Below are 27,944 nucleotides of genomic sequence, written 5' to 3'. Positions count from 1 at the left end.
AAAAATGCACATTGTTTTGCATCGTTTATGATTCAGAAATAAAAAAAAGGAGTCTTTTTCAGTCAAAATTTTTCTTCATTCAAATTTTGTTCAAAATATTCTGAGAATTGAATCAAATCAAAATCGTGAAGCCAGTATCATGAATTTTAATCGAAACGTGACCGGAGTGTTACACTCCTAATACCTTGTTATCATATTGTGTATTGCTACTACCTACTGCTGGTATTTGTGCTTTAGTGTTGGTTTTATTACTATTTAACTTTTCTAGTGTAGATATGCTGATCTATCAGCAATAAGAGCCTTTCTGTAGTTAAAAAGAGCCTTTCTGTGGTTAAGAAAACTACTGGATTAGGTTGACACCATTTATATTCAAACTCTTTGAGACTACAAGCTCTGTGGGGTCAGACGGTGAACCAATCAAAGTAGATGTTTCTGGGAGCTTTTTAATAAAGCTGGGTATGGTAGCTGACATGATCGAACATCATTAGTAGGCAAAGTGAGGCAGTAGTGAGGCAGTAGTGAGGCAAAGTGCATATATTATGACTAAGACACATTTTAAATGCAATGAGGTAGTGATCAGATTTAAATTCAGAGTTAACAAATCAAATGAGGTTATGTTATATTCGGATTGACCCCTTCTGAGTCCAATATAGATCTAAAAACGGCACACAGATGATCTTGTGGATTATCAAGATAAATATTTTTGAGATAAGTAGAACTTTTTCTACTGAAAGGGCCAATTAGACATGGGGGTGTATATAACTGGATCCCGAATGACTATCCTCATTTTAAAGGTACACACTCATTTGGTCTAATCCAATTTTCTGTTAACAATGTATATTAAATCCTTGTATAGTTACAGATTTGCTTACAGTAAGCATTTAGATGTTAGGGATCTAATATTTAGCAGGCCTAGCTTCAGATTAAAGGTGCTGGCTATGCGTCTGGTGTGGTCTAATTTTATGTTAATTAGATTAGATTTTGACTGCCATCAGGCCCATGCTCTTGACTGTCAGTGATTAATTAGGCCTGTTAAAACACTATGAGAATACTATAAGATCCAGCCCTAAAAAGCCAGACTTGACCTCAAAAATAGTTCAATTAACTATAAAGCCAACATTGGACATCCAGCCATTTCACCAACCATAACCGCCTGTAACCACAACATCCTGCTTCTGTAGCATATCGTCTATTTCAGCTTGTCAAATCACATGCATTTATGTAAATTTTTTACATTACATTGCTAGAGGCATTCAGACAGAAAGGGCTGCATGTTATATAAAAGTTGACGAGAAAAACAGAATATTTATTAAAAAAAAAAAAAAGAATGGACAGAGATGCATGTGTTAATTCTTCACTTCAGATTCAAAAGCAATTTGTCTCATCTGTTCAGTTTGTGGCGCTATTCAAAAGTGCTAATGTGAAGCACCAATGTGAAACAAAAAATAACCACTTCAAATTAACCTACCCACAACATTGAGTTCTCATTTTGTTTGTAAAGGAATTTTCATATACAATAGCTGTAAAATATATTTGATGTGTCGTCATTATTTTCGCTAGCAGCTATGAACTCTTCACTAAGTTTTATAAGCATTAAAAGGTAACTGGTAAATATTCAGTCATGTCACTTAACTGGACCTTTATAAGCAAGCAATTTTATGAAACGGGACCTTCATAAATTTTAAATGCATTGTATTGTTAATAATTCAATAAAACCTGTACATTGTACTTTGTGGTTATGATTGATAGATAGATAGATAGATAGATACTGGTTGATTGATTGATCGATCAATCCCAGAGGGAAATTCACAGTGTGTCAGGGGAGCAATGGGACAGTTCATAGCTAACATGTGGGCAGTATGGGAGTGATGGGTACCTGGACTAGCATTGGAGTACACATAACCTGCAGCTCCAACCGCAGTCACTAACTGTTATACATGGTGCACATGATCTGAATAAAGCGGTGACTGACTATAAAAAAACTAATAAGAGACAGACAGGTGTAAAACGAAGATAGAAACCAAAGTCAAAGACTCTTTCAGCAATGTTAAATTAAACTGCTCAGCTAATCATTAATACAGATCATTAATGGTAACTATAGCAGTAACCAAAGAAAGGGAAGGTGACAATCAATGGCAATTGCAAACTAAAATGAATCAAATGAAATCAAATCAAATGAAGTCCTAAATGATAAAACCTTTAAATGTGTCTGTTTACCATTTGCCCAAAATGCACTTGTTATTGCCATATCTGGCCCTTATGTGCCTAAACCCAACTATATTTCTCTTCTATTTAAGTAGATATGTGATTCATGTGAAAGATGAATATCCACATCCAGGAAATATTTGCCCCATTCAAAAAATCAGTGGCCACATGGTGGAGCTACTGGATAAAGAAGGAGCACATGAGTTCTTCACTTGTTGAAATGCAATAAAACTCTCTCACACGTTAAGTGAACTGTTAAGGTTCTGTAGCTCTTGAGCACAACACAAATCTATTATGTCCATTTAATATGTTAGATTTGTATCAGGATTCACACTGGGGACTTTTCAGACCAGTGCAGCTGTAAAAGAGAGATTGTTTTAGAGAAATGATCAACAAAATATTCACAACAAATAGCATTAGAGCAGATACATTTTATGCATTCCCTTTGTACTCATTATATAGTTAGTTAAACCTTTTTTAGTAAAAATCTTTTTGCCTGTTCTTCATAATGGCACTAATGGAAACAGAAGAAGTGTACATGCACATGTTTTCTGCATTATTGCATCATATGCATGAAGATACCTGCAAAAATAAAAACTTCATAATCTAAAAAAATAAATAACTAAAATAATAATAATAATAATAATAATAATAATAATAATAATAATTTAAAAACCTAACAATACTGCCACATATTCATTTGGCATACTGTATTTGGAGGCACATTGTGGTGCACTGAATATATGGGCAAAATGAATCCCAATTTTACCAATTCTAACACATCTCAGTAATCCTGCCAGCAACATTTTATTTTTTCAATTTCAACTACAAAAGGCCAATAAACTGAAATTTACACAGATCTAAATCAAAGCAGATTTCTGTGTTCGTGGAAGGTCGCACCATTCTATGTAGAAGGATCTGTGAACAAATACATTTCACCATTGTCTGAGGCTCTCAACTGCTTATGCAAGAGACTACCTGTGTATAGCACGAAACATTTAGGTATATACTTGCATGTGTGTGAAATAGAGGCTGCTTAATGTGGCAGCTGACACAATCTGAGCACAGCCATGTATGTGGAGACGAGGGGTTGGCACTCTGTGCCTCATTAGTGGGGTTGTGTGTTGAGGTGCTGTCTCTGTGGCTCGCTCCCCTGCATGCCCCTCATGGCTATGTACAAATTGGTGATCGGCCTTCAGAGCGCCCACTTGTGCACTGCCCGCTGTCAGATACTGCTTTTAAATCCCTACAGAGGGAGCACTGACATCTAGGGGCCTTGGGAATAGGTGAGTCAGGACCTGAAATGTCACAATATGGACAAGTTAGGGACTTTTGGTGGGAAAAGAAAGTACTATTGTCGACAAAATAACAGCATGCACCCATAACAGCGAACACGTTATTTTCAGATAGTCAACCTGCCGTGTGAGTTGCTGCGCAACTGGACATGTCTTTTCATTCATTAGTGGGCGCACATATTTTCTCGACATCTGTTAGGCTTTTTTTTTGTTTTAATTAAAGATCTTTATCAGAGCATGGAAAACGTTTGATATGACATATCAGAAATGGTGTTGAGTCAGTCTAAGTGCACCTTTCTAATACAGAAAAGGTTAAAGAGCATGGAAACCTAATTGACCAATGAAAACCTTTGTAAAAGTGTGTTAGGAGAACTCTACAGTTTCCCCGCTTCTATTACACTGTCAGTATCTCACATTATCTCTGCATCACCCCTTAACACTTTTCCTCTCTTGCCGTCAATCCCCCTGACTCCCTTTAGAAGTATTCCCTGATGGTATAGCTCCTGTCACCTGTCTACTGCCTTCATCATGCTTCAGGCCTGGGTGTGTGTACACAGGCACTTTTGGGATTGAGACAGGCTCTACTGCCGACACACATCTTATTATTTTAAATTTGAGTGTGCCACTCTTGCAGAAGGACTATTTTTCACCCAGTCACCAATTTATTTCCCTCCAGGTTTTTATTGGAAATGTTGAATGTGACAATTATTGGGAGTATTCGGTGGAGAAGGTGCACTGTGTTCCAGGAAACCCTGACAGAGAGGCAGAGAGAATGAAGCTCCAGCTTGTCAGTGTTCCTTGGCAGTTCTGGATTTGTATATGAGCCTGTAACTTTTTGTCAATCATGAATGGTGGTAGGGAACATGGGCCAGCTTACAGCAAGAGGCACTGGCTGTCCTATTACAAAATATTCTGAATATTCTCCAAGTATAATGTTTTAGCGGCATGTATTGGTGCATGATGTAAATGGCTGAACTGAATCCTGGTTGTTTTACTAAAGCATTAATTAAAGGCAGTGTTTCTGCTTGACTGAGAAATTGCATCACTGAAAATGAATGTGCAAAAAACTTAAAATGCATTATGGGTTTTTGGGGAAAAAAAACCCCTACCAAATGAATTCAAAGCTACTGTCAGTCTTAAATTATTTTAACTAAACCTGACATATTCTCTTTGTCATTTTAATGGTTTGTTTCTACGCCAGCTCAGCGCCTGTCTATCAATGGACCCTGACAGAATTATGTAAGAAAACAATTCACAGTACACACCTGAGAAACCACTGAGGGTAGGGAGGTTTTAGCCAATCGGACCAGAATTATATAATAATACATGAGAATGTGGAGAATTTGAGAGCTTACTATTTGGGTTAGTTATAGACATGGCATGATTTATGTATAGAAATGCACAATTCTAAGAAAATACTTCACAGTGTGTGCATGCACTCTTTTACCTTGTGCAATCCAAATATCCCCAATGCTGACAGGTAAAATCTAGAAGAAAAAACAAAACAAAAACAACCATAGACATATTTAAACAAGTGGTTAGTCAGTATGTAGCTAGTAATATGTAGTTCAAGGAGAAGGTCTGTGTGGTTCATGTTCAGTAACCATGAGACCCGACTGATCCCAGTTTATCCAGGCCTTTAACCGATTCTGGCTCACAAGAGTGCTTATGTACAGATACAGCCAAGGGAGTGAAGCTGGTTTCAAGGTTTCAAGGTTTCAAAGATAGTGATTTCTTTTTTATATACTTTTTACACATTTAAATTAAAGATTTTTTTTAACTGTCTACAGTTATTTTGAAGATAACATTCTCTTCCAGTGCCGGCATGAAAAACACTCATTAATGGATATGCCAAAATGTCACATGTTGTAATTGCGTTTTTTTCCTCTAAGAGTATCCACTTCCAGTTGCTTCAGCTCCTACAAAAAGAGAAATCAAAGACACAATGGAGGAGAGCAAAATAACCTCTCCAAATAATAGCATGAATAATGCCTGAATATTAAAGGATATTATTGCAGCCATTTACTATCCACCAGGATAATGAATTTATCACTTTATGGCAAAATATCATAATGGAATTATCATAAGGTGTTATGAAGACACTCAGGAAAGTCATTACAAATGGAATTATGTGTCTTTTCGCTTCCCTCTCATTTTCGTATCTGTATAGATTATTAGAATAAATGAAAATAATTCTTTGCCACACAGTTTCTGTGTGTGTGTGTGTGTGTGTGTGTGTGTGTTCATGTCATACTCTTCTTCTTTGGACAAGCAGTAATAGGATGGCCTGCAGGAATCCTCACAGTCTGATTGAGAATTAAAAATATATTGCTCACCCCCACCCCCCACCCCATTCTCTCTCTCTCTCTCTCTCTTCCCCCTTTTCAAATTTCTTAAAAATAACCTTGTATAATAACATGTCTAAATCCTTATGCCTCACTAGAGATTGCACAAAGCTTCTTGTAAATAATATGGACCGTTATTTTCCTGTCAAAAACACCCTTACCATATGGATTAGAAAGTAAACCTGGGATGCACACATATGCAAATAAAGTTGCCGTCCGATTACTGAATGTTTGTTCTCATATTTGAATGAAGATGCAACGTGCATCGTCATAAACTTGAACTTTTCCTGCATTTCAGTATGTCAAAGAATTTGCTAAACAGAGAAAATATACCTAAAAACTAAAAGATCTTTAAAATCAAGCCTGGATATTTGCATTATTTTATTTGAATAGCTTTTACAGTTTTAATGTTGAGATGATCTCTCTTTCTCTCTCTCTCTCTCTCTCCATCACACACACACACACTGCTCTCAGGCATACCTTCCTCCATATCTTTTCTTTATTTAATTTTTTTTTTTTGCATGTAATCTCATTTCTGAAAGCCAAAGGGAACTTGAAACAATAGGATATCCTTTTAATGGGACTCACAGGTCTGGCTCTCCATAATTCTCTTTGATAGACTTCCACATTGTAAAATCAATTTCCTTCCACCTTCTCTGACTTGTAAATAATATATCTTAGCTCGAGCAGGAACACGGATTCTACCTAAATCAACTGACTGAGGCCTGTAGGCCGACCCCCCGGCACAGCAATTCTGTCATAACAGGGGTTTTGTATTATTCATTGGAGTTATTATTATTATTGACATAATGAAGATTTTCTTTCAGGGATGTGAGACCTCTGGTAGATGAGAGATGTCTCTCATTTGAAAAGAAACCAGTCAATAATTTCCATCTTTTCTCTTCTGCTTCCCTATTTTTGCCATTCTGTCTTCCCAAACGTATATCTATCGACTCACTGGTGCATTGGATACTCTATGCATGTGAGAGCTTTTATCTGAACCTGACTGAGTAAGCGGAGGTCTGTTCTGATCTCTGATGAATATGAGTCACTCAATATGGTCAGAGTAAAATAATATGACTGTGCATATGTGTCTGTATTTTTGTGTGTGTGTATGTGTGTGTGTGTGTGTAAAATCATTGGACCCTAGTTAGCATAGAATCGCTGTGGAGGCATTAAAGTATAGACCAACTCAGCAGCTCAAGCTCATACACACATTAGTCTTCATTTAGTCCAAGTCGGGCTCCAGGGTCCCGGTGTCTCTCACTACAAACTGAAATTTATTGAGCTGCCCTGATCATGATAATTGAAAGAAATTGTGTGTCTCTTTGTGTTCCAGGCTGGTTGAGGAGTCAGAGAGGTGGCACTTTAAGGCTCTAGCTGTCCCTTGAGTTTGGCTTTGGCCTGTGAGCACTATCCAGAGAGAGAGGACATGACACACAGCTGTGCAGAGTTAGCTGAGCACTTCCGGTTCAGCACCAGTTGTCAGGCATCTTTAACTCAGCATTACCCATATTCCCATACCCATTATATGCCCATGTTTGACCTTAGTGAACTGCATGTACTCAGCAAGCAAACTAGCAAAGAAATAGGCTTTGGACCAGAACTGCTTCAGCCATTCAATTAATTGTTTTTGTATAGCATTTTTAACAAAAGACATTGTCATAAAGCAGCTTTACAGAAATCTGGATGCAGATCTAGATCCCTAATGAGAAAGCCAGAGGGAGACAGTAGCAAGTAAAAACTCCTTGAAACCTTGAGAGACACCAGACTCAAAAGTGGACCCATCCTCTTCTGGGTGACACTGGATTATGTCCATTACTGTATACAGTTGTAAATAGACACTTGCAGAGAGGTAAACTTGGGATAAGCACAGGGGTGTGACTAAGTATGAATATACTGTTCAGAGGCAGAGTAGTCTTTTTTGTTTTTGTTATAAGGCTTACCCACTTCAGCAACTGTTATCCCACTGCAAGGTTTTTACTGTAGAGCTGAACTTTAAAAAAAAAAAAAAAAAAAAAACAGCTTGCGGAAGCTCATGAAGAGAGTTGCCAGGTTTCAGCAAAATTCCCAATCCAAAGTTCATTAACATGAGAACAATGGGACGTGAACTATTTTAACCCAACTGCCATTCAGAGCTCCAAAATAACTACCATATTTCTGTACATACCAAAAAAGAAAAAAAAAAAAACCACATTATTGAGCTGTTGCTCTATAAAGCTCATGCAGACCGCACACAGTGCACAGAGCTGCATATCTCTGCAGGGCTCTTCATAAATCATTTAATTAATTTAAGAAATATATTGTAAAACTACGTTCATTGTGTGGGTGCGTGTATTTTCTTTTTCTTTTTTTGGTTATTAAAAGAAAAAATTCTCAAAAAATTCTTACAGGAATTATAAAGAAATGCCACTTTAACAATCCCATTTTGACCAACAGCAGCGCTGTAAGTGCATCCCAGTTTTACAGTAGATTCTGATAGAATGTCCAGCCAACTTTTCTGATCTGTCTGGAATGCAACAAAAAATAAAACTAAAGTAAATGATAAAATATCTGATAAAATATTATGAGATGGCTATTGTCAACTGTAGCCTAAATAAGAGCTTTTTTTTTTTATTTGGGAAAGACATTGCTATTTTTGAAAAATTGTTAGCTTGCATATCCATGCACATTAGACAGAAGATAAAAAGCTTTCCAGAAAGTTCCACATGGCATGGAATAAAGTTATGTTCTGCAAATTGTTATTTGTGAATGAAAAATGACTTCGTTTTTCTAGCAGCCTTGTTTTCCAGAGTTTCTAAGGCATAGTGATAAGGCTAACATAAAAAAAAAAACCCTTCCAGTACAGACCACACCCACTTCTGGTTTAAATTTGAACAGAACAGATCCGAATATTTGGGGAACTAAACAGATAAAGATAAAAAACAGATAATGGCATTGTCTATAGCACAGAATAAGCAAAGAACAGTCTTTTTTATTATAAAAACATGAATTGTTATTATTAACAAATATTACTATTTATGACTAGTTAGTAAATATATTATTTATTAATATTGTCATTACTATCTATTATTGTTATTATTTACTGTATATCTCAAATGTATCACTCCGTTTAATGGACTCTGAACTGCATCCAGCTGTTATCTCTAATATAAATTACAACTGAGTCTACCGTTTCTACCATTTCTGCTTAAGGTGGAATATTTATATATTAGGATGATAATTGTATTGTGTGTATTGTAAATCACACTGTGACCAAACACCAAGAAAAAATTCCTAATACATGTAAATGTACAGTATATGGAGAATAAAATGATTCTGGCTCTGATGTAATATGCGTGAAGAGGCATGACAAGTGTGTAGTCAGTGTGTTTATTGTCGGCATACCAGTCATCGTAGTCATAATCTGTAGCATAGGTTTGCATCATGAACTTAAAATCATCAAGTGGTAGAGACATTGTTCAATGTGATACTCAATGTGATACACACTTACCATTTAACAATCATTGTAGAGCGTTGAAAATTTTGGAAATGTATTTTGGAAAACATGCTTTTTTCATGGATAGTCTTCATTGGCCTTCTGCTTTGGGCTAAAGTCTGAATTTTAAATAATTTATTATTGCTTTCATTATAAAGGAAAACATGTTTATGCAAATAGCATCATATTGTTTCAAGATAGCCACGGCATTTTGAAGTTCAAGGAGAAAGGAAGGTGAAAGAGAGAGAAATAAAGAGAATATACAGAATGTTATTACTGTTGCTAGTGTTGGTAATGCTATTGAGGTGACCATTCTTTCATTCCTGCTTTAATGAAAGCATCTGTATTCTCCCTGTCCAAAAACTTTCTCTCTCTCTCTCTCTCTCTCTCTCTCTCAAACACACACACACATACAGAGAGAGCAGTGCTCACCTCTTTCAACATTTATGGAGGTTTTGTAGGAGGTTGTCTAATGTACACACGCACGCACCCACTCCAACATTTATGCAGGTTGTGTGCCCAAGGTCATCTAATGTGTCTCTAACCACAGAAGAGGGCGCGACCCCTGCCGTTCTCATGAGGATTAGGGGTCATGCTGATGTACAACAGGTTTCATTGAAACAGAGATGCTCCCGTATGCATGGCCTTTCCTCACTACTGAATCAGAAAAAAAAACATTTATATTTCAACCAGGGTGCTTTCTAACAGACAGGAACAATCCTTTAGGGAACAATAGGTAATGTGTGTGTGTGTGTGTGTGTAGTAGTAGTAGTAGTGGAGATGGATGTGGGAAGCAGCTGCATTTTTGTTTTGCTTTTCTAATATTAATGCATCTCATTCTCTCTACTTGTGGATCACCTGATCACCTCCACATCAGTCTGACTGAGAAATCCACCTGCACACAAAGACAGACATTGCCTAATTTAAAACGCAGGTTTGTGAGGAGACATTGCAGAAATATGATAGATTTGATAGTTCTATTTTCATATACAGTAGCTTTCTCCTAGTTTATTCTAATCGATCAACCTATATGCGAGAGATAATAAATAACATGGGGTTCTTCACTACAGCTATTGATTACAGGGGTCATTCAGAGACTATTGGCTTTGCTTTAATGGCAGAATATGCATGTGAAGTGTTGTATTAATAAATGAATATAAAAATGACCTAGTGCTCTTGTACTTCTCATAAATATTAGCATTCAGGTGTAATGGGTGGTACAGCAGGGCAGACAAAGCCTCACCTGTGCAGTAATGAACAGTAATAAATTACAAGTGTCACTGAGGTATCTCATGACAAGAATCTGTCCAGCCCTGGCACACTAATGCTAATTGCATCAAGCACATCTTAATTACATAATAGTCTCATTAAAGGCATCAGAGCCTAACAGTTAAGTGCTTTTGATGCTCAGGCTCACGCCAGAGGAGGTGTATGTCTGACCTCACTGCTCTCTATATCAATCAACCTGGGTGAATATTCCCACAGGTCAAAGGGCAAAAGCAGGTGCATCTCTTTTCTTAGCACACACTCCCAAACAACCAGACACAGCAAAATGCTTTGTATTTGTGTGTGCGTGTGTGAGACTGTGTGTGGCAGAATAAATTAGTGTGACAGATTTTCTATAATAACTTGATTTTAAAATACCATCGATGACCATCAATAATAAAGGTCCCCGGAATTAATCAGAGGAAAGCAGACGGGGATAATCATTTGATTTATATTGCTGTGATTCTGTGATGCATCCCATCATCTCCTCACAGTCCATTTTATTGCAACATCTGTGGAAATACCTGACAGCACACACTAAGAGGACATATGCAGGAACATACTGTAGAGATGACAATCTGTGCCAGGGTTGGAGTCAGTTTCATCTTTGTTATTCACCGTCTTCTGCACTGTGTGGATATTAGGGGGTAAAGATCTGATAATTTGGATCACTGCATCAAATCATTGATTACTGATTATAACTGACTTTAAATTATCAATTATTATATTATCAAAAAAGGACAGACAACTAGTGTGTAAACAATAATTCATGTTTATAAAGTGGTGTGTAAACAGGATAGCAAAGTGACGTGCTTCTAACTCTGATATTTAAAATAGTCTTCCTCCACGTCATCATTATTAGAAATTTAACAGTAGGTTTACCCCAGATTCTGAACAAAGATGGTTGCATATTTATTGGATTCAACTGAATCAAATCGTTTCGTATTGTAGCCGGTCCTGTAATATCATCAAATATTGAATTGTTGCCTTAAGAATTTAAATTGTATTGTGTGGAAGCCTGAGGTTTCTACCCCTAGTGCATACAGTGAGCGATCAAACTTAATTAGGATTTACACTCTCCATTCACTTTATTAGGAACACCGGTACGCCTGCTTATTTATGTCGTTATCCAGTCAGCCAATCATGTGGCTGCAGCACAATGCAAATAATCGTGCAGATACAGGTCAAGAGCTTCAGTTAATGTTCACATCAAACATCAGATTGAGGAAAATATCATCTCTGTAACTTTAACTGTTCAGTGGTGGTTGGTGCCAGATGGGCTGGTTTGAGAATTTCAGAAACTGCTGATCTCCTGGGATTTTCACACACAATAGTCTCTAGAGTTTATACAGAATGGTGTGAAAAACAAAAAACATACTGTGTGCGAAGCGTCTGCAGACTGAAACACTTTGCTGATGAGAGAGATCAGAGGAGAATGAACAGACTGGTCTGAGCTGACAGGAAGTCTGTAGTAACTCAAATAATCACTCTTTACAACTGTGGTGAGCAGAAAAGCATTTCAGAATACACAATACATCAAACCTTGAGATAGATGTGCTACAACAGCAGAAAACCGCATCAGGTTCCACTCCTGTCAGCCAAGAACAAGAATCTGAGGCTATCATAGGCACAGACTCACAGAAACTGGACAGTTGAAGACTGGAAAAAGACCAGGTGTTTTTTTTTTTCTTCTAATCTTCAGCTGTGCAGATTGGGTGAGCCTGTGAACCATGATTGCCTCAGATTCTGCTGTTGTAGCCCATTCACCTCAAGGTTTGATGTTTTGTGCATGCCGAGATGCTTTTCTGTTCACCACGGTTGTAAAGAGTGACAATTTGTGTTAATATATGCTTCCTGGCAGCTCAAACCAATCTTGCCATTTTCTTCTGATCTCTCTTATCAACAAGGCATTTCCACCCACAGAACTGTCATTCGCGCAATGATGTTTTTTTTTTTGGTTTATCGCACCATTCTGTCTAAACTCTAGAGACTTTTGTATGAGTTCAGCAGTTTTGTAGGAGTTCAGCAGTTTCTGAGTACTCAAACCAGCCCATCTGGCACTAACAACCATGCCACAGTTAAAGTTACAGAGATCACATTTTATCTTCATTCTGATTTTGATGTGAACATTAACTGGAGCTCTTGACCTGTATCTACATGATTTTATGCATTGTGCTGCTGCCACATGATCGGCTGATTGGGTAACTGCAGAAATGAGCAGGTGTACAATAATAAAGTGGACAGTGAGTGTATTTTGTATATAAGCTCAATAGCTGTATGTGAGGTACAGTAAGCTCGTTCTTTGCATTTCCACAGTCCATCACTGGGCACTATACACACACACACTGGTTTACCCCTAGGGCCAAACAGAGTAGCCAGTTTGCCTGTTTTTGGGAGGTAAGAGGAAAACATTGTACCTGGACATAATGAGAACATTGAAAAGTCAAGACAGTAAGCTCGGGATTGAACCTCAGACCCTGGAGCCTTGAAGCACAAACCCTCTGCATGCCCGTGCTGCAATATTACCCTAAAAATTATGAATAGAGAATGAAGATAACAACTGAGATGAGAATGAGCAGAGAACACCAAATCAGAGACATGCACTCCTGATCTTATTGAAATAGTCAGGACAATAAACAAGTTCTGTTAGTTCTGTTAGTTAACACGAATATCTCTCTCTTTAGGGGATTTTAAAATTTAGTCTCATTATGCTTAATTTTTCAAGCCTCTAGTCATCATAGTCATCAACAAAAATTTTATTTCATGATACGTTCGACAGTAGCACTTCCTCTATTCATTAAAAATGAACAATTCTTTGCTGTGGCATAAATTTATTTGAGGATAGATAACCTTTTTTGTGTTTTGGGTTCTGTCTGAAATCTTCTGTAGCAGGGATAATGTAATGAGGTAAATTGCACATTATTTCAAATAAATGAATTATATGAGTCATTTGTACTTATAGGGTGGAGATTTAATAAATTCTTCAGGAGTTGCCATAGTCTATTTATCTATGGAATAATATAGGCCATTATTTCCATTTCTCTGTGTAAGAGGAATATTAAAAATGTATAGATTGTACATTTAATTAGCTACTTGCAACAAACATTAAAAGTGAAATAGTTTGTGTGAATTGATGAGCTAAAAATGTTAAATGAAATTATTACAAAGTTTACAAAAAAAAGGCATATTTTCAGGTTTGTGTGTTACAAGAGCATAAAAAATGTCCTTAAAGATTATTCATTGAACACACACACACCAGATTTCTGAAAATCAGTTCATGGTGACCCAATTCTTGTACTTAACTTGGTTTGGGAGTTTATGAAAAACAAGCAAATGTCACAGAAATCATCTAATCATTGTGACATACCAAACAGCATAGAGTGAACTAGATTAGATTGTATCCAACATTGATTACCAGAGCCACAATATACACTACCACAAAAAAGTTTGGACATCTGTAGCATCAGACTGACAGCTGTGGATATCATTAATCCAGTCTATAAATATAGAATGAGTGTACAAGTGCAGTTCTGCTAATTTCCCAGTGTTTCGGGAAGTATTCTTTTCTGTGTTAAATGTGAAGTTCATTTTGGGCTACTAATACATCAAACTGGAGGTTTATTCTGTTTGTGTTGTTTCAGGTTAGGACCATATGTAATACCAGATGCTGTGAATGTGCACAGTCAGAATGAGCCAGTACCTGCATCACACTCTCTATGGGATATAGACCATGAACACTGCGTAGGTGTAAAATTCTTCACAAAACAGTTCCCACCTCCCAAAGTGCTGCTGATTGTTGCACATGGTAGTGTCATGCTGGTAACAACCGGGAAAATCCTGAAGTACTAAATATGCTACATGATTGCAGACATTGTACAATATTCATTCAGCTGAACATAAAACCTGGAAACTACTTTTAGATTTGCATTTATTTGACTGGATCTTGTGTAATAAGTTCTGAGTAATAAGTGATAACCTTATCAGTCAATTATTTCAAGAATTATTTCAGAATCTAAGCTAAACATATACATATAGCTGTTATAATGCTGTTAAATAACAGAGGGGCCTGACTAAACACTTGGATTACTGTAGGTCATGGAATACTGTACTTCACTACTCCCAAAGCAGCCAGTCAAACTACAACTGATACATTTTTGCAGGTCCAGGAAAGCTAGCTATAGCAACACATAGCTTACAAAGATAACATTAAATTAAAAATAAAATAAAATAAAAAAAACAATGACAATAACAGAGTAACATCTGTAACCACAAGAACATTGGTGATGAGTTACCTGATACAGGAACATCATGGCAAAAGAAAGTGCACCTAGATAGACATACTGTAATTTGGAAAGTGCTGTGGTTATTTCTACATTACTTCTAAAGGCTCTCAAAAGAGTTGAGCCTTGAGAGTGTTACTTGAAGGCTGTAAGATGATTCTGTGGACTTAATTTCTGTTTTATGTGGCTATCAACTCTGCTGGCCAGAGTACTCAGAATCGTCTGGCTCATGCTCTTATCATAGAATTTGACTGACTGTATGTAAAATGAGTGACTGCATAAAATCAAAGTTGGCTAGTGGTTATGTTACCACCATCATGTGGTGTTAGGGGGTTATGACCAGGCGTTCACTATAGCATACTGGATGGATTGAATGGGATGGAACATGTGCTCTGATTAGGTACTGCATCTAATGAGTGAAATTACACAAGTTACATAAACTTGATGCTAATATTTGCAGGGATCCAGCAGAGTGAGATGTAGACAGTGAAAAATTCTTGAGGGTGAACCATGTACTTATTGAGATTCAATGAAGAGCAGATGTGCCAGTACAGAGTTGCTGCAGTTTAATCATGAAGATTATACTCGCACAGAATTACACAGAATCCAGACCCATAAACCTGCTCATTAATGTAATACTCCAGCATGTTTTCAATTTAATGTCTATCTATTGCATTTATAATGTATGTGTGGTTACTGCTGATACGAATTACCAGATGTGCTTGTATTGAGAGCAAAACTGGGGGGAAGAAAAAAAAAAATATATATATATATATATATATATATTGACCTGAAACACACCTACAATGAAAGTCTACGGGCAGTTGCTGAAACATTATGCTACAGATGTGGTAGATAGAAATTATGTTGTAAAACACAAGTACTTCATTGCTTATTATAAATTTTTGTGATAAATGACCCAAAGAATACATAAAATAGAACTGTATATTTAAGTATTACCCCATTATCAGTAACAACAGTAGGTTATTCAGTTGTATGCACTCAGAGGACTTATGGAGGGATTTTACAATAAGGTATTATACAAACATTGTCTGTGACAACTCATAGTCAGTAATATGTGACTGACGAGAAAAAAAAGATGAAAAAAGAATATCTTTGAACCACTATTAATAACCACAATTAGTCCATTGAGTTTGTTCCCTGATGGATCTGTTCATATGAGAGTCACACAGTTGGAGACCCCATTATTGGTCATCCATGTGCTCAGCAAGCAAGACATAAATACAGCAAAGTTACTGCTACTGCAAAATGGCTTTCTGAAAGTCTTTAATCAAACATATTAAACATGAAAATTTATCACAGTTCTGACCTCAAAGAACATGAGTGGCATAAACTTTTAGCACGCATCATGCTGCTGACATTTAAGATCATTTGTACACACTTGATAAGCTAATGAGACTAAGCCTGTGAGGATTATGTAAATGACTGCTATAGGATACAAAGTTTTCACAGCACAAGAGTAAGTCTTTCTCTCTCACTTAAAAAAAAACAGTCTATTTCAGCATCTCACATTAACCCTTAATATATATTTATATTTTAATCCCTATCACTGACTGCACAAACACCCAGAGATGAGCCCACCTCCTCTCATAGGTCCCCCTGAAGAGTGTCTCTGATCCTGTCACTCAGTATGACAGGCAGTGTGTGCAAGTTGTAACACACACACACACACACACACACACACACACTCACTCCTCTCCATTTGCTGCACCCTTGCTTGCTCAACCCAGCCTAACACACACTCCATGCCATCTCTCATCCATATGAATTAGAGACAGGGGGAAATAACAACCATGTCAGTATATGTATGTGTGTGTGTGTGTGTGTGTGTGTGTGTGTGTACAGGGACTAACCAAAATGATGGAAATACATAGCTATATATAGATATAAGTAGTGAAGACGTAGAAAGCCTCTACAGGAGGTAGGCATTCCAGGCAGTTCCTCTGAATGCTGTTCTGCATATTTGGAATGATCTCTAATGGGAAAACAGGACAGTTTGCAAAAATAAAACATAGTTCATGAGCCCATATTACTTTCCTCCAATAATCCAGAGTTTGTGTTTATTATACAGGGTTATTTTCCAAAATGTCAATTTCCATTTTCTTATATTTTTTTCCTACTACTAGTAGTCATGTAGTATCAATAGTTTTCAAAATGGCAGCTTCCATAAATGTTAACTTTGTGAATTTAACAGTGCACACTTTCCAATTTTCAATTTAATTTTCAATTCAGATTAATTTATCTGTATAATTGTGTGACGACGGGCCGGCAGCCCGTGCACATAAATCAGCAAGCGCTCCTCACTCTACTGCCTCTATGGCACTAAAAGGACAGCGCCAGTTAAGCACCACCCGTGTTTTGGAGAGCACGGGAGCATGTGGCTGCCAGGGGCGGAGTAATCAGGCATGGCTGGCAGCCAATAAGGACGGCGGCAGCTCCCTACCCTCCTGGAGAAGACAGAAGTGTATAAAAGGGGCCCACCGGGAAGGTTAAGGCAGTCACACTTGGGTGTATGCTCCTCACTAACTCTGTTTTCTGTTTGCCTCACAGACGATGAGGCGGGCAACTTGCCCAGCACCCTGAGCACCCCCGACCTGTCAGCCTGCCATCCGCAGAGCCCCTGGGGTCCTGCTGCTGCACAGAGACCTCTCCTACACCACACCCCATCCAGGGACGACCATGGCCCCTTCGCTCAGCACCAAGCCGGCATTTTCACCCTGCATCCCACCTACCCTACCCGCACCTATAAATAAAGAGTCACTTGTGCACCTTACCTTCCTCTCCTGTGGTTTATGCTCAGCACTACAAATGGATACAAGTAGGATACAAACGTTTTTCTGAATTTTACACGATTTTCATAAATACCAAATTTTTTGTGTAACTGCTCATACAAATGATATGAATGATATGAATGTTTGTATCCAGCTTGATTAATGGGGCCCAGTGTCACTAAGCAACTTCACAGAAATACCTGGAAGAAACCTGGAAGAAACTGGATTCAAACTGGAACCCTGGGCTTATAAATCATTATTCTTCTACAGTTATATACTATAAAGTCCAACAGTACCACCAACAGTATGTTGAAAGGAGGTTCAGTGTGAACATCATAGTTTTTATGATTACAGCAGCAGTTCTTAGGCACTCATCCACAGCATCCAGGTGAGAAACAAGGGCAAGTCTTTTAGGAAAGTACAATCTTTAGGGTATCAATGTGGGAACACCCACAGCAATCTTTAGGAGATTGCAGAAGAGATTGTATCGTGGATATTTAAAATGAATTCTTTGGTAATTGTTTTCTCATTTCTCTGAATGATACGTCAGTACCTAAGCATGCTCTTTTACAGATCAACTCAAAGGTTTCATGTTGTTGACAGTCAGAACAGGCCTAGTTAATTGGTGACAATCCAGAGCCAAGGCCAGGGAGCAGACAAGCAGGCTAGCTGCTAGCTGCACTGAGTCGTCGCTTAGGTTCCAAAATACTGAGACTGTGTCTGTTCCCCGAGCTAAGGAAAAATGTAGAAATACTCAGAAAGTTTTTTTAGTAACCTAATTAACATAAAATTAGATCATACTGAATGCACAGCCAACACCTCTGATCTGAAGCTAGGACTGTTGATCTCTTACATCTAAAGCTCTTACTGTTAATGGAACTATTACTGATCAGGAATTTAATGTACTGTGTTTAACAGAAATGTGGATTAAACCAAATGAGTATGTAGCATTAAATGTAGCTAGTCCTCCTGGATACAGTTATATACATCAGCCACGTCTAATTGGCAGAGGATGAGGTGTCACAGTTATTTATAATGATAATCTAGGCATCACACAAAAACCCAGTCATAAATTCAACACATTTGAAGTTCTTTATACTAACATAACATACATAGCCACAAAAAATAAGTCTACCCAGTCGAGTCCAGTAATTATTATTTAGAAACCCCCAGGGCCATAATCCTAGATTCTTAAGTAATACTATAACAAAATTAACTAGGAATAAGACCACAACAGAAACAGAACACAATCATTATATAGCAGTGAATTTTTTTCAATGGCAAAATTGAAAATATCAGGCAAAAAATTCAGACTATTAATTTAAAACCACACAGTTTTATAACAAACCCAATTTTATAACTATAGATAATAACAATATCAGATCAATGATTAGAATGCTTTACTCCCCTTCAAGAGACCAAATGAATTTCACAAATTTCCTCATCAAAATCATCAATTTGTATACTAGATCCCTTACCTACATGTTTCTTCAAACAGATAATTCCAGAAGCAAACAAAACTCTTCTAAAAATAATCAGCTCTTCCCTTAGCACTGGCTATGTATCTAAATCTTTTAAACTAGCAGTTATCAAACCCCTGATTAAAAAAAACCTGACCTCAACCCCTGTCAATTGTCCAACTATAGACCAATATCAAGCCTCCCCTTTATCTCCAAGATCCTAGAAAAGGTTGCAGCAGAGCAATTATGCTCATAGCTATATAGGAATAATATTCATGAAATGTATCAGTCAGGATTTAGGCCTCGTCATAGCACAGAGACAGCACTGGTTAAAGTGGTAAATGACCTACTACTGGCCTCTGATCAGGGTTGCGTCTCCTTGCTTGTACTGCTTGACCTTAGTGCAGCTTTTGATACCATTGATCATTCTTTTCTCCTTGATAGACTAGAAATTGTTGTTGGCATTAAGGGAATGGCCCTCTCCTGGCTCAGGTCTTATTTGTTGTTGTTGTTCCGACTGTTACTGGCCTCACGCAGGGTTGCCTGGGCAGGGGTAACTGACAGAGTGATAGAAAACCTTTACACAGATTAGTGTGTTAAATGTTCTGGCGTTTTCTTTAATTGCTTTGCCTTTTATTTTAAACTAAACTCATGTTCATTCCCACAGGAACAGGTGAATATATTCATTTCCAATAAAATAATTAAAAAATAATGATTTCTTTTACAGGTTTTCACTTAAATGCATAATGTACAAAGAAAATAATAAACTATCATTTCCACGGATAACAACCGGTATTCAGTATGTACTAACGGTTCAATGCCTTTTAAGTTTACGAAGTTCACTTCCAAATTACACAAATAATGTTATCAAATTTGAGTGTTCCTCACCAGTTATGTACCATTACACACCTAATCACTGACAAAATAGTAAGTGCTAAATGAACAGTAAATGCCAGGCATTCAAGTAAAAATACATACGTCCTCTACCAAAGACTGTTTCAACGCTACACAACTACAACAACGACCGCCATTTCGAAGGGTCTGTATGTAGCACACTGTATGCCACCGAGGCAGCCATCATAGAAAAATAATGCACCCTCCGTATGGTGAAGTGAATTACACTGCATACATAAACTGAACATTAAACACATGACATTCACGTAAACTCATTTTGCTTACAAATCAATTGTACTTTCACGTTACTGTAGTAACTTAGAAAGACACTAGTATCTTTTTTCCACAAGTTAGCTTCATCTAGTTTTACAGATTCATTAGAAACATCGGCAAACCAGCTTCGCGAAAACAACCAAAAATAATGATTTTTATCAAACGAAATACTTCCCTAGAACAATCTCTACATACTCCTTAAAGTTTTAAGAGTTACCCAAGACATATTTTGTTTTATATTTCATGAGTTTTTAACAGTTTTACCCACCTGACAGAGTGATAGAAAACCCGGACACAGATTAGCGTGTTACATGCTCTGGGGTTTTCTTTAATTGCTTTGCCTTTTGACCCTTGCCAGAACCAGAGGCTTTCCTATCACTGCTGGCTCTGCGCCACCTACAGGATTAGTGTTAAATAGCATGTAATAAGCTCGAATCTCATTGAAATGGGTATTACTCTTTTTTAGAGGCGTTTTTATTCGTCATAAACTGTTACTATTTTAAACTCCAATTAATTTCCAGTCCACTACACTCATATATCAAAAATATATGTGGGCCAATGATCTGCTGTGGTGACCCGTTTTTAATTTGGCACAGTTTTTACACCAGATGCCCTTCCTGATGCTACCCTCCCCAATTTCATCCAGGCTTGGGACCAGCACTGAAAGCGCACTGTTGTACACTGGCCAGGAATCAAATCCAGGCCATGAGTGCTGTGGCCTAACCACTAGTCCTCCAGAGACCCTGGCTCAGGTCTTATTTGACAGATTGTTATCAGTTTTTAGATGTAAATGGTGACTTCTCTACGCATTCTAAGGTAAAGTTTGGTGTTCCGCAAGGTTCTGCTTTAGGCCCACTGCTCTTTTCTTTACATATGCTACATCTGGGCAAAATTATTTGTAAACGTGCAGTTAGCTTCCACTATTATGCTGATGACACACAGTTGTATGCTTCAGCAAAGCCGGATGACAGACACCAGCTTAATAAAGTTGAAGAATGTGTAAAGGATGCTTATTAACTTCGTTTTACTTAATTCTGACAAGACAGTAGTACTTGTACTAGGACCACATGCAGCTAGAAGTAAGCTTTCTGATTACGTAGTAACTCTGGATGGCCTCTATTTCACTCTGTTTCATCATGTGCAGGAGTAAAAGACCTTGGTGTGATTATTGACGCCAGTCTTTCATTTGAAGCTGATGTAGATAATATTACTAGGATAGCCTTTTTCATCAATATTTTCATCTCAGAAATATTGCTAAGATAAGAAATATAATGTCACTAAACGATGCAGAAAAATTAGTTCACACTTTTGTTACCTCTAGGTTGGATTATCGTAATGCCTTACTGTCTGGATGTTCCAGTATGTGCATAAACAAGCTCCAGTTAGTCCAGAATGCAGCAGCAAGAGTCCTTACTAGAACCAGAAGATATGACCACATCACCCCTATCTTATCCACACTGCATTGGCTCACAATCAAATTTTGCATTGATTATTAAATTCTACTAATGACCTACAAACCACTGAATGGTCTTGCACTTCAGTACCTGAACGAACTTTTGGTCTTTTATGATCCATCATGCCTACTTCGATCAAAAGGTGCAGGCTATTTGTTGGTACCTCGATAGTGAAGGCTACAGCAGGGGGTAGAGCATTCTCTTACAAAGCCCCACAGTTATGGAACAGCCTTCCACTTAGTGTTCAGGGCTCAGACACAGTCTCAGTGTTTAAGTCTAGGCTGAAAACATATTTGTTTAGTCAAGCCTTTTGTGAATAGTTTTTTCTTAGGTAAAGGAGCAGATCTGGAGAGTTCACAGGCATAGAGTATGTGGTGAACTGGGATGTTTGGATGCTATTGCCCCCCACTCTCACGTGTTCACTCATGTTTGCTGACTGCAGAGTGGGTGGCTGCTTTATGTTCCCTCAGGGCACCCTCATGTCTGTGTTACCTTCTGGCTCTCCCTTTTAGTTATGCTGTCATAGCTAGTTTTGCCGGAGTCCCTGCTTGCACTCTGCACACAAAGTACATTGTCCTTAACCATTACAGGACAAAAAGCATATCTAACAATATCTCCCTCTCTCTCTCTCTCTGTTGAGCTACACATGCTACTCCTGAGATACCAGTGATCCTGACCCCTTCTGCTCTCCGGACCTCCCTGATCCATCCCGATGGCCTATTTCTGGTTGGAGATCTCATCGGTTGATCACTCGCTGCTGCTGGGGGTGGCTCCACATGGATGGCCTGAAGATCATTGGGATTGTTGGGGATGGTGCCACATGGGGACCATGGAGATGGCTTTGGACTGCAGTTCATATGGGCAGTTGTACTCTGATGGCTTGGGACTGTGATTGCTGTGGTGGCTTTGGGGCTGCAGTTGCCGCAGGCAGTTTTGCACTCAGGTTTCCATCAGTGGACAGTGGATAGGTTCAACGAAACAGACTTCATGTGAAAACTGTAATGAATTTCCTGGTTACACAATTGCACTAATTGTCCATATAGTACACAGTTATAGAAGGGATTTATTTATAATTGCACTATCCGTTCATAAATTCATATATTTACCATTTAAATCCTGAATGTATTTATTTCTGTAAAGCTGCTTTGTGACAATGTCCATTGTTAAAAGTGCTATGCAAATAAAATTGAATTGAATTTTTACAAGTACAATATAATAATTAACTGTAATTATAAAATAAATGGTATTTTGAAACCAACCCAAATAATTAGATAAATATCTAAGATTAGTTTAATTTTTTCTTTTGAGCAAATTTTGAGCATGAGCGGAGTATCTCTTCATCTGGTCTGACTGACTTTATATTTCATGTCAGGTGGTATAGTATAATAAAAGGGTCATTAATAGTAACTAACACATTTTTACATATAGTACTATGTGAGTATACATAGTACATTGAGTAACAAGTACTCATTGTTAAAAAACATAAAAAATACATAGCATTTGTTCATTCATTTGTTCATCTTCATGAGATTAACTCATGAGGATTATGTAAATGTCTGCTATGAGATACAAAGTTTTCACAGCACAAGACTTAGTCTTGTGTCTCCTTCATTTGTTCATCTTCAGCAACTGCTTTATCATGGTCAGGGTCTTGGTGGATTGGGAGCCTATGCCAGGAACACTGGGTGCTAATCCAGCCAATCCACCTATTGATATGTTTGTTGGAAGTGACTTTGAACCAGGGAACTTGGAGGAAACCTACAGACATGGAGAACATCCGACCCATCCCATCATAAACAGGTTGTCACATCCACCTGGTACAATTTAGTGCCATGCCACCAAAGAGCACCCTCCCCCTTAAGAACTCTTCCTCAGTTGTCACAGTCAGTTCTTGTTCACACACAATATAATGCACACTCACTGTGAAGCCTTGCCCATTGTTACCTTTTGTGTAAGCTCTGAGACACTGTTTACTCTGAACCTTGCTTGCCTGCCTGTTTTTATGCTTGTGCCACTAGGTGGTGGATGCATTATGTTTTTGGGTTGTTCCTCTGTCAGAGAACCTCTTTAAGGTGATATCTGAAGAGTCAGTGTATTAATGTTTGTAGGATTTATATGGAATTATCTTTGTAACCTGCAAGTGAATTGATTAGAGTTTTGGAATTTGGAATTTTGGACCCGAGCAGGGTCAAGGTCACAGCAAGGTCAAATGACTGAAATAGTTTTTCTTCAATAGCTCCTATTCTTTTTGAAATATATTTTAAGGGTATTTTAGGCATACAAATTAGTAACAAGAAGGACTAGACTTTGTGGCTGAGGCATCCCCCTCAATGCCACTGGCACTGAGTTCTATTTGTTTAGCTTATCCTTTGGATTTTAGAACTGTTGTGTTTGACCCTGCCTGGCTTTGTGATTATTCTCTGGATCTGTCCTCTGGCTCTGTTCCCACCATGATCTTTAAGTATGACCCTGGCCTGTTTATGGTTTATAGGATTTGAGTTCTGGATTATCTTGTTAATAAACCAAATGGATTCTCACAACATCTCTGAGTCTGGTTTGTTACACAGGTACAAATATAATCATAATACTGTACAAACGTCTCGGGCCATCCATTACAATTATGTTTAAATCAGTTTATCTGAGTAGTGGTTATTTTTTTCGTGCAACTTAACATTACCACAAAACAAGTATCAAGACTGCCCTTTACAAAAAGTGGCTAGAAGAACACAGGTTTTCAAAACGTCTCCTTGTGGCACTTCAGTAATTCCATGCATTTGTTAAATTCCACCACAAGCACATCTGATTCATCGTAATTAGATACTGATTAGAAGAACTTGGTGTAATAGTAATGGAATGGAATTTAGCAGATAAATTGGATGGTCGACAAGTCGAAGGCAGTAAGAAGAAGTAGATGAACACCCTAAAGACTACCGCTTAAAGATAATTTCCTTAAGGTACAGAAAGAAACACAGCCAAATGCTTGCTCAGCATCTGGCAGTGTCACCTGGCACCAAAATACATGCTTTGACTACGAGAAAAAGCTGGGAGAAATGGTCTTAGAGGGTGTATCACGGCTAAAAAAATCTTTTCTGTGCAAAAACAAAGTATGAAAGATTGTACTATGTTAAAAACCTTAAGGCATAACCAAAAACCAGAGGCAGAATTGGAATTTAGAGATTTTGATTCATAAAGGCGTGAGTATGACAGGAGAATGAGAAGTCTGCATGTCTGCACTTTTCTGTGAATCATCACAATGTCTGTCTCGGTACTGCGATGCATCCTAGCCAGTTATAATATAAGGGACATGGTGAAAATCAATAAAATAATGACCTAACAATATGAACAGATTTTGATACATTATGCTACATCCTTGGGAAAATGAGCAATTGCTCAAAGCTTCTTCATGATAATGTTAATCACCAAACACACTACAAACAGGTTTAAGGCTTAATCTTAACTGAATGGTCAGATTAGATACTTAATGTTATTAAGTATCTGAGCTCAACATAAAGAAAGGAAAAGCGGCCAAGACCTTCATGAAGAGTAGAAAAATTTGAGGCCACTTTAATACCTTTAAAATCACAGCTTTTATATTTTTTGTGCCAGACCCATGTTCCACACACTTTTCATCTGTTTATTGTTCCCTGCATACACATTGTTTGTGTTGTGTGTGTGTATGTGTGTTTATGTACAGTATTTTTGCACTGGGGTGTCTGGGGCCTGCATTGCTCTATTGCAGGCCCCTCTGCCTCTGTGAGAAACAAACTTTGTTTAATGAAGAGCGGCAAACTGCCAAAACGCTGCCCTCCTTCACCTCAAGTGATAATTACTCGCCCTCCTTCTGCTTTCCCTTCATCTCTTTTCTCTTCGCTCCTTCTGTTTTTGCTCATCTTGATCTTCTGCCTTTTCCCCCCTCCTTTTTTCTCTTCCCTTCCCACTTTTTTTCCTCTCCCAGGCCCAGCCTTATCCTCATTCTGTCAGCAGGGAATAGGAACTGTAACCTTGAGTCGTGGCACAAGTCCCTTCAGTCCCTCCTATCCGTACAAAGTAAAGTGCTCTCTGACTGCTCCTGCTCCCATATATTACCTGAAAAATTCACAGTTATCTAAGACCAAAAATAATCACATTCAGTCCAAAAAAAAGTTTTTTAAAGCAAATTTCTAGAGGTATTCTGCAACAGGCAAAAAGGTCTGGAATCTCTTCATACCCAGATTGGGATTTACAGTATAGATGAGCAGTTTGGCTCTTGTGTCTTTTAGACGTGCTGTATAAGAATATGTGTGTAGCTGGAAGGCATTCACTAATGCTAGTTCATCTGCTAAGAATGTTTTGCTCCTGTCTGGAATAACAGAACGTGCTGTTCGAGGGCATCACTTTGAACGGTTTATGAAGATATATAAAAAATGCAAATGGAATCAGCAATAATAGAAAATATCTAAAGTGCTACGTGTGTGGGTGCATGTGTGTATGATTGTTGGGCTGAGGTGAGGGTGGGAGTGTGTCTCTGGAAGATATTTTTCTGATAGAGTACATTTAATTGTCAACATTTGTTAAAGGTCAGGAATCCACGCTCCACTGAAAAAAATGTGTGTGTGTGTGTGCGTGTTTAGGCAGCAAAATGATCAATATTCAGGAGACAAATAATCAATGCAAATAATCAAGGAAACTTGCCATGGACAGTGGAAGCTGTTGCAGACACTCAGCGCAGGTCATAGAGAGAAATCGGTTTTCTGAAACAGCTTAGGAGCGACTAAGTGCAGGGGGCACGAAAGTGGGGCTGAGCAGACAGACAGTATCAACACGGGCATGCATGCACACATTAGAGTGTGTTCGCTTCTCGTCGACACCCTGATTATCTTAATTTAAGCTAAGTAGATTTAAATATATTCCCCTCTCTCCTTCGCTTCACAGTTGGTGGCCGTCACTACAGACTACACGAATCTGAAGAAGGAAAGCGATTGACTTTTAAAGGTCCTTTTTGTGACTCTGGGGATACACACAAACACTCTCCTGTGGTATTGTTTACCACTGTGTCCCTGTCCGTGTCTGGATTTTATCCTGAGACATGTGCAAATGCTGTAGCTTTAATCCATATTCAGCTTGCAGAGAACAGTATGTGTTTTGAACAATAAAGTATTCCCACTAAGGCACAAACATGTCCAATATGCCAGACGTATTTACGGAATTCAAGTGTAAAACTGTAGCCAATTTCTGAAGATATATTTCTGTGACCTTGTGAAGTTAGCAGGATTCTGCTAACACACATACAGTTGGGTTTCCCTCCATTCCCCTGCATCGCCACTGAGTGGGGCCTCCCTTGGTGCTTTGGCTCAGTCCCACAGCTGTGCTGTCTCCTGACTAGCGGGCCTGTGGCAATGCTTGCCTAATGCGGTTGTGCGGTCTCCTTCAATATACTGCTGCTGGCTGCTGTTGAACTTGCCAGACTACAACGCTCCCTCAAAGTCACCGCTCTATCTTCTCATGCCTCACCATCTAGCTGAGCGGGGCCTGTGGCTAAGTGCTGCTAGCGTGTTGAGAAGCTGCTCATAGCTACTCTACTTCATTAGCCAGATTGTTAACAACACACTGGGGCTTGCGTTGAGTTTCTCCACTAGCTTCTCTTTCTCTCCACCGAGGTGTTTTTACCCCCTCTGTTATTCATTCCTGCCATTGCAGTGCATCACATCATGTCTACCATCATGAGGTGCATCACATCATGTCTACCATCATGGAAGGTGTCTCACTGGGGGCTCATAAACTTGTCAAGCATTTCTGAAGGAAGAAAGGTGCCTTTGTTCGCCACGGTCCACCAAGAGCATGGTGTGGGATCCCTCGCTTGTACTGGACTCTCTGAAGGCCTCCCCTTACAAGCCCACTCAGTATGCCAAACTGAAAAGTGTCTCTCTAAAGACTGCTATTTTGATAGCAATCACTTCAGCAAAAAAGAGTGGGAAAAATATATGCCTTAGCTATAAGTTCACCTTGCATGACTCTGTGGTGAACTTGTGGTTGCACTTGGGGTATCTGCCCAAAATGTTATCACGCACATTTATTAACTAATCTATTGACCTCACAGCACTCCATGAAGAAGAACTTGATGAGCATTCCTTGCTATATCCAACATCCTATTTGGACCGGATGGCCACAATTCAATCAGATCAACTAATCATTTTTCACAGTGGGAAGACATGAGGCACTCCCC

The 27,944-nt window shown here is 38.4% G+C and overlaps 1 long non-coding RNA gene across 3 annotated transcripts; it reads right to left on the bottom strand.

The window, feature by feature from the left end:
* Nucleotides 1-1,669: 1,669 nt before the first annotated feature.
* On the bottom strand, nucleotides 1,670-20,752 carry LOC113533008 (uncharacterized). 3 transcript variants are annotated; one of them, XR_003403384.3, is made up of 5 exons: nucleotides 20,557-20,752; nucleotides 10,182-10,218; nucleotides 9,756-9,980; nucleotides 4,948-4,987; nucleotides 1,670-3,503 (listed from the first exon to the last, which is right to left on the bottom strand). It is a non-coding gene; the product is annotated as an uncharacterized LOC113533008 (long non-coding RNA). The 3 variants fall into 3 exon arrangements; XR_008305297.1 differs by having other exon boundaries at nucleotides 9,756-10,218; XR_003403381.3 differs by lacking the exons at nucleotides 9,756-9,980; nucleotides 10,182-10,218.
* Between the last annotated feature and the right edge of the window lie 7,192 nt (nucleotides 20,753-27,944).

This window comes from Pangasianodon hypophthalmus, chromosome 2, assembly GCF_027358585.1.
Source record: "Pangasianodon hypophthalmus isolate fPanHyp1 chromosome 2, fPanHyp1.pri, whole genome shotgun sequence".
NCBI classification, from domain to species: domain Eukaryota; kingdom Metazoa; phylum Chordata; class Actinopteri; order Siluriformes; family Pangasiidae; genus Pangasianodon; species Pangasianodon hypophthalmus.
The sequence above is the reverse complement of the archived record's forward strand: the minus strand, read 5'-3'. Positions and strand labels throughout refer to the sequence as shown.